At 40.2% G+C, this 8,612-nt stretch overlaps 1 long non-coding RNA gene across 1 annotated transcript in view; it reads left to right on the top strand.

Moving 5' to 3' along the window:
• The window catches only part of LOC107754316 (uncharacterized), a 14,562-nt gene extending 6,413 nt beyond the window's left edge, over positions 1–8,149 (top strand). The window contains exon 3 of the long non-coding RNA XR_001641571.1: positions 8,084–8,149. This is a non-coding gene — a long non-coding RNA (uncharacterized LOC107754316). The remainder of the gene's footprint in view (positions 1–8,083) is intronic.
• Positions 8,150–8,612: the final 463 nt, after the last annotated feature.

The raw sequence follows: 8,612 nt of genomic DNA, 5'->3' as shown, positions 1-8,612 counted from the left end.
ATTTATTATAATGGGTTTATGTGAAGATTGTTTTAAGTTCACTTAAATTAAAAGTTATTTTTTAAAGTCTAATAAATGTTCAAATTGATAGCTCTCAATTATACTGTAATGTTAAATGGCTATAGTCAGTCGTTAAAAATTAAGAAAAAAAACAATTTCCTAGAGACATCAGTAGTATTGGTATTAGTGATACTCGCCTATAGTCATAAAAAAGTTGTCATTAAACAAATATAAAAAATGTACTGTCTTTATGTTGTTTCTACATTCATTTGAAGATTGAATGTGAAATTATTTCAATAAAGTAAATTTAAAAACGTTAATGTTAGGTGGGATTAATAACAATTCATTTTAGAAAAATATGCGATTAATTTGTTAATTTTTTTAATCGATTGACAGCACTAATATACATAGGTGCCTATAACTGATTGACCTAACCAGCAATCTATTCAGTCATCTGTTGAAAACAATTTGTAACACAGACACTTGTAAAAGAATAGCTCATTTCCTATTTCTACTGATAATAAAAGTTGAAATGCAAATACAGGCGAGCTTATGGGTAATTAAGGCTGCCGTATGTTAAATGTGAGTGCTGTGAAATCCAGAGGAGGAGGGGCAGTGTGGGATACCAGGCTCTGAGGCCGTCAAGGGCGATTATTGGGTGCTGGGATAGATGCTGTCCTTTCCAATTAAGCAGAGCTGCTGTCGGCAGGGGTGCAGCGCTGTCATCGGAAATCACCCTTAACAGATTAAAAAAGGATAGTACGACAAAGATATCGCTTTCCTCAGCGGGCATTCAAAGTAATGTTTTATTGTGAATGTGAGATTGAGCTGAAGAATGAATGCTGTATCAGATGCAGGTAATCACACTCGCTCAGTCCATCTCTCTCTCATGATACTCTCCTCTGAATAATACAGTGAGATTTTAATACAGTAATTACTATAACTTTTCAATGAAGCAACTCAACCTTCCTTCATTACTAGGCTTGGGCTCAGCTGTTAAACTGTCAACTTGAGATTTGAGGAAGGCACAAAAAGGCACAAAATAGGGTTTTTATAGACACTCTGTTGTTGTGTCTTATGTATTTACACACTTGTGTCGTCGACTGTTATATAAAAACAATATCACACTTGTAGCCATGCGATATGGCTGTATATCAGCATGCTGTGATTACCTACAGCCGAATCACAGCCGTGCCGATGAACAGCCATGTCGCACTGCTACTCGTGTGATATTGCTCATATACATATTAGTGCTGTCAAAATTAGTGTGTTAACGCAGGCGATTTATTTGTTCAGTTTAACGTGTAAAAATATATAATGCAATTAACGCCGGGGTGGAGCTTTGGTTGGCCACCCCATTCACAACTGCTGCTTCTGTCTCTTTTTTTTCTTGACAAGAATTGCGTTTATTTAGATGTTGAATGTCTTTATGACCACATCAAATGGGAGACTTTTCAGACGCGCACTCCAACTTCACCTCAGCAGCTGGTGCTATTCAAATGTGCGTGAAATAAATGGTACAGGTGACGACGGAGCTTCAGTAGGACAACAGTGAATCACAGTCAGATGAGATGTTGTCAGGCCGTATTTCAGTAAAAGCGAATTTTCCTGTCCTGTCAGCCATAATACTGTGCTCGTAGCATGTATTCTTCTATTGCACGCACAAATGGACTGATATGCGCTGTAGCCTGTATCATTTATTATTAAAGTGTGAAAGAAACTACGAGCATGCAATGTTGTAGTTATGCCGTCAGTTAAGTCATGAAGTTACCAAAAAGGTGATTAAAGCTGCCTTAAAACTGTGCATGCATGTAAGTATTTATTATATATGAGTCACATTTAAGAGCATGTCTCTGAAATGCAGTGGTTTTCAAAACTGTCACCCCAGCACTGTCTTCCTCATCTAACACACCCGATTCAACTCGTCAGCTCATTAGTAGAGACTTTAAGACCTGAAGTGGGTCAGAAAAGGTAACGAGTTGTGAGAAAATATGATGCGTGTCAGATCCGAGTCATGGTCAGCAGCAGCAGCTCTTAAAATAGTAGCAGCCAAAATAACCTAATAACCCAGCTGCTGTGATGTCTGTTAATCAAAGAACAAAAGAAAAAAGAGGAAATCAATAGCTTTAAGGATTCATTTATATTTAATATTTAATTTTGAATTTAGTGTTTGATAACTTTATCAATTTCTATATATTTAATTTTCTACTTGCTGAATGGCACAGGTAGCTAAGTATGACATTTATTATAATGGGTTTATGTGAAGATTGTTTTAAGTTCACTTAAATTAAAAGTTATTTTTTAAAGTCTAATAAATGTTCAAATTGATAGCTCTCAATTATACTGTAATGTTAAATGGCTATAGTCAGTCGTTAAAAATTAAGAAAAAAAACAATTTCCTAGAGACATCAGTAGTATTGGTATCAGTGATACTCGCCTATAGTCATAAAAAAGTTGTCATTAAACAAATATTAAAAATGTACTGTCTTTATGTTGTTTCTACATTCATTTGAAGATTGAATGTGAAATTATTTCAATAAAGTAAATTTAAAAACTTTAATGTTAGGTGGGATTAATCACAATTCATTTTAGAAAAATATGCGATTAATTAGTTAATTTTTTTAATCGATTGACAGCACTAATATACATAGGTGCCTATAACTGATTGACCTAACCAGCAATCTATTCAGTCATCTGTTGAAAACAATTTGTAACACAGACACTTGTAAAAGAATAGCTCATTTCCTATTTCTACTGATAATAAAAGTTGAAATGCAAATACAGGCGAGCTTATGGGTAATTAAGGCTGCCGTATGTTAAATGTGAGTGCTGTGAAATCCAGAGGAGGAGGGGCAGTGTGGGATACCAGGCTCTGAGGCCGTCAAGGGCGATTATTGGGTGCTGGGATAGATGCTGTCCTTTCCAATTAAGCAGAGCTGCTGTCGGCAGGGGTGAAAGACTTCTGGAGAAAATAAGACCCAGGGAGACAGCAGTGAGATGTGGAGAGTGGAAGTAACCTGCCAAAATATGTTGGAAAAGAGGTTTTCATGACAGAATGTGATGGGACCTGAGGTCCAATGAGGAGATCCTGGATTGACTTCTCAGATTTAATTAGCGGCCGTATCAACAACTGATGGGGGCTATGTTACCCTGGCCAAGATTTCAACCAACAAACCCACCATGAAATTAACTTGTTGTTCACATTTGTGTCTCTAATTTGGTTCTCGGTGACAGTTTCTGTGGGTTGCTCCTTACTGAACTTGTTGTACTGCAAAATGTCACACACTTCAAGGGTATATTGAATGTAGTATTGTTACCATGGATTCAACTGATGATGACAGAGGTATTTGTAGGTAACTTAGAATTAGAAGTATTACTAAATACTTTTTAAAAAAAAAGGTTTTGACTGAACTTTTCAATCATTGTATCTACTATACCATTTAGATATGTTCTATGAACGTTTTGCTAACATTCCCATTAAGTAATGAAAATATTATTTCAGAATGTTCTCTGAATGTTCATAACATCCAGTTTTGTCTTAAATATGTATTTTTGTGCTAACATTTTGAGAACATTATTAAAGACCAGATAACTTTCTACTTTCATTCTATTACAGTTTCCCTTTTGAGGGAACTCGAACTGCATCCTCTAGCGGTCGCTATGGGGATTGCCTTCAGCGCAACCTGTGTCTGAAGCACATGTCTAAACACGACAATAACATTGGCCGGCGACAGCCTGTGACGTCACTACTAGCGCGACCACAGTATAAAAGGGTGCCGGGAGAATACATCATTACTAAATACTTTTAAAAAAAAGGTTTTGACTGAACTTTTCAATCATTGTATCTACTATACCATTTAGATATGTTCTATGAACGTTTTGCTAACATTCCCATTAAGTAATGAAAATATTATTTCAGAATGTTCTCTGAATGTTCATAACATCCAGTTTTGTCTTAAATATGTATTTTTGTGCTAACATTTTGAGAACATTATTAAAGACCAGATAACTTTCTACTTTCATTCTATTACAGTTTCCCTTTTGAGGGAACTCGAACTGCATCCTCTAGCGGTCGCTATGGGGATTGCCTTCAGCGCAACCGGTGTCTGAAGCATATGTCTAAACACGACAATAACATTGGCCGGCGACAGCCTGGGACGTCACTACTAGCGCGACCACAGTATAAAAGGGTGCCGGGAGAATACATCATCCTCTTCTGCGTCTTCACTGTCGTTTTTTTATGTAAGCACGACTAGGATTGCATGTTCTCTCATCAGATGCTTTGCTCTGATACCCGAGCTTTCACACGACCCGTGTGTTATGTGTGTAGGTGAGAAGCAAGCGTGTTCAGCTCTCGAGGGAGTTGAATGTGCTCATTGCACTCATTGCACTTATTTCTTTGTGGATAGGTGTGAATTGAACATGTTCGACTCACGAGGAGGCGGATTGTGCTCATCGGGATGCATTAGCGGGACTACTGAAAGGAGAGGTGAGTGCTTAACCATTTTCCCAAGACTGTAGACATGAGTGCGTTTGCCTTTTATGCGAGTTGAACAAGCTCATTGCGACGCATTCGCGGCAGCACTTTCTGTTCTCTCTTGATTTCCGAAGGAATCTAGTGCTTGAATGAAGCGTGTTTAGCTCCCACAGGAGCTGAATACATGCTGCGCATTGCAGTGATAATTCTCTGCCTATTGCCCATGGTTTGAGTCCCACTGTTGCCGAGGCAATTATTCTTATTATTATTATACAGGAAAATATATACATTGAGGGATGTATGGCTCTCTGTAAGCCTCCTCTGTCTGAGAGTCGGGTTTGTAGGCCCCTTGTGTTTGGACCTCCCCCCGCCCTGGGGACATCTTGGGTTGTATGGCCTCCTACAAGGCCTCCTCTTTCTCAAGTGTATGCTTGCGAGCCTTCTTGATGCTTGGCCCTGAATTGAGCTGGTGCCCCTTATCCAGGAGCGGTGTAGTTGAGTACACTGCTTTTGGGGCTAGGAGCTTGACTGTACTCCCCTCATGCTCCTGAGGGCCACCTGTGAGTATGTCACTGGCGCAGAACCTGGTTCCCTAACCCTGGTATTATACAGTGGTGCAGTAACATTATGTTGTCCCTTCAGCTCCATCCCACCCCGCCCCAGGCAATCGAGGTTAGGTATGATGGGTGCTTCCATGCACTTGCACCACAGTCCCCTATGCTAGACTGATGATGTGTTGGCTGTTTCCTTTACATAGAAACTGCATACTGATGGTCTGGATCTAGGTGACCCCAAGTGTGGTTACCTTCATCCATGTCTCCAGAAGATACCTGCAAGCATTCTGCTCCCCAGGGACAGGAGCTTGACTTTACCTCCCTCGTACTCCTGATAACTGCTTGTGGGTACATCTCTGGTACAGAATCCTGGTTCCCTTGATAGCGGGTTGCCAGGCCTGTCTTACTGGGCCTCCCTGTCCATACCGTCACTGGAGAACCTTGACACAGAGTCGTTAGGCTTCTTTAGGAGCCTCCTTAGTCATTAAGGTCCCAGAATAGTGCTGCAATCTCAGGTTGTTAGGCCCTCCGGGACTGCTTGAGGTGGTAGCTTCCAGGTTAAGCATGGCAGTACTCCTCTCACTCCCGAGTGATATTGCGTAACCTGCTCCCCGATGACCTCATTGGGTGTTTTGGCTTTGAGAAGCCACCCTTGCCAGGCTGCTCATGAGGTGAGTTAATTAATATCTCACCCTGAGGGGCTCCTTGGGATCTAAGCTCCCTGTGACCATTCTGCATATGTACTGAGCTTGGGTTCTCCTCTTGTTGAGTTGTTAAGTAACTTCACTCTTTGAATCACACTCTGCAGTCATGATAGGCTGTCAGGCCCACTATGGACCTCCCTGTTATTCTGGCCTTATGGTCGAACCAGTGAATCTCTCCTCTCTTTCTGAGTGGCTTGAGCACACTGTTCCCCCTGAGGTATGAGTGTGATGGTACTTCCTTCATTCTGAAGGCCTATTATTGAGTACTCGCTCTGAGGAGCCCTAATCATGTGCATGAATGGCTTTGGGTCCTGTCCTGTTTTGGTGGTTGAGCTGGCATTGCTCCCCTTGGTTATAAGGGTGGTGCAAGAGCCTGCTGCTCCCACACGCCTCCTTTCAAGCCTTGCTGTATGGGACCCTCACTATTCCTTTTCACTGAGGTATGAGATTGAGAGTTTAAACGAGCCCTGTGTGCAGTTGTATCAGGTTGAGAGGCCTCCTTTCTGCAACCCTGTTAGACTGCCCTTTCTGGTTGAGTTTGGCAGCATTCCCATCACTACGGGAGGGTTGTCTATGAGCCTGCTGCTCCCAGGTTGAGCATGTGAGTTCCCTTGTCAATTTGAAAATCACGTACTCTGCTCTCAGGGCTCTGTATATAGCCACTGCTTATGGTTGAGCTTGGCAGTGCTCCCCTCACTCTAGAGGGTCACCTGTGAGCACGCCACTCCTAGGGTGAGCATCTGAGCCCCCCTCTCATTTCTGAGAGTTGAATCCTCCGCTCCCTGGAGCTTGTAAGGCAGCCATACCAGGTTGTTAGGTCATCTTTCGCCTCCCTGTTAGGCTGCTCTTATGGTTGAGCTTAGCAGACTTGGCCAGTGACTTGGCCAAAATAGAAAGAGTTTTTGTCATTGCCTATTGCTCTTCCACAACATGCAACTGTGAATTTTCGGTTTACATGTAACACATTTCTACAGATAAATGTACTGTAAAAATATAGACATATAGAATATTGACTGTTCTAGCTGCTGATGTTTAGGGTTTTGAAATTCCTCCACATTCAAAAGTAGTGATATGGTAGTGATATATATGCATATATATGCTTCCAAACTTGATTGACTGGCAAGATTGTGATTCTTATTTCATTACGATGGCAAGCAGGATTGCAAAGGGGTGGAAAATTTTTGCCAGTAAATTTTTGTGGAATGTTTCACAAATGTACCGGAAAATTTCCACCCTTTTGCAACCCTAATGGCATGCCATTTGCCAACTTAGAAGACATTACAACCATTCCATGTCAGATATTTACATGCACGTTTGACAAAATTAGATAACTGAATGGCTCATTTTGCATGTGATGGCTCACACAATGAAAGAATATTTAGAAGTTGTGAAGAGTTTGACAATTTCAGTGAGAATCAACTTGTGCACTTAGTTACTGTGCAAATTGTAGACAATTGTACTTATTCTTTTGCACACGTGCCAAAACACATGCAATTTGCTTAAATCAAAAAGAAATTCAAATCTGATGTGAACAAGAAACTAATTGTTTAGACATCTTAACGTATAGTTTTGAGGGGGAAAAAAACTCTCATTTGAGAATTGAGCCAAAGCGATTGAGAAAACTGAAGAATGTTTGTTCAGAAATTTGAGAGAACCTTGGTGGAATGTTTGGGAATTGTTAGCTGGGATATTGCTTGAGAAAGATTTACACTTTTGCCTGAAAAGCAGGAAACCAATTATGTTAAAAATATTTTCTAAGAATGTTTTGCTAACGGTAAGTATAAAAACATGAACAGTTCTCTGAACATTCACTTTGTCCAATTGTTAAATGTTTTAAAAAAGTTTTTTTTCTTGCACACAGGAATGTTATGGGAACATTCTGAAAACATTATAGGAATGTTACTTTTGAATGTTCTCTGAACATTAAGAAACAAGCCGTTTGGTGTTGCCTTTTCATTTTCTATGAGAAATGCTTCTTATGGAAAACAAAGTGACTACTGATAGCTCGTAACATCAGCAGTTGAGCACTTGTGACAAAGTCACATACATTAAATATTTTGAAATATCACACACAGACCTCAAGACTGGGTACATGAAACATGATAAGGTTAACAATTGTGATTATAACAATTATGATTATATGTAACAATTAACTGATTATTTTGATTAGAGGAACAAGGTCATCCTGACATCAGAAGACAACAAGTTACTAAACATGACAATGAAATAATTACCAAAAATATAAATAAAACTGAAAATCCATCATACAATTTAACCATATTAATTATTCATGCCTTAGTGCATGCTGGAAAGAGGGTGAACCTTTTTTCATTGTAGGCCTATGTTAGTGAACAGCACATTCCTGGGCCCAGTTTATGGCGGGGCCCCTCTCTGACCACAACAGTGGACAAAGGTTTGCTACATTTTGATTGGATCTTGGTGGACTATAATAAGAAAACTGTCCAACGCCATCAGATAAATATGCTTGGTCAACAGCCAGACACCTCTTAGAGGGCAAAAAGATGATCTCTGGTACCAAGCCTAGGAAGGACAGGACTACAAGGTTCGTTGGTCAAAATGCAGTTTCTGCCCTTCACCCACCTAGAGACTGATTCCTAAGGTTTGGTCTGTGACCACCATAAAAATTCCTTAGGACCTCCAGGATGCAGCAGCAGTGGGTGAAACAAAGAGAAATCAAAAGATCCATCCAAATCCATTCATAACTATGTTTTCAAACAATAAACTGATGCAAACTATACACCCATCTTATACTTATTCAGAGAAATAAGTTTCCCCTTCAGGAACTCGAAACGCTACGGGAACGCCTCCAGCGTGGCCACTACCTCTCTTCCTCTGAGGAGGTTGAGGCGGTCAGCA

Source organism: Sinocyclocheilus rhinocerous, unplaced genomic scaffold, assembly GCF_001515625.1.
Source record: "Sinocyclocheilus rhinocerous isolate Xijiao unplaced genomic scaffold, SAMN03320098_v1.1 scaffold832, whole genome shotgun sequence".
Lineage (NCBI taxonomy): Eukaryota > Metazoa > Chordata > Actinopteri > Cypriniformes > Cyprinidae > Sinocyclocheilus > Sinocyclocheilus rhinocerous.
Note: the sequence above shows the minus strand (reverse complement) of the source record. Positions and strands in the feature narration are given on the sequence as shown.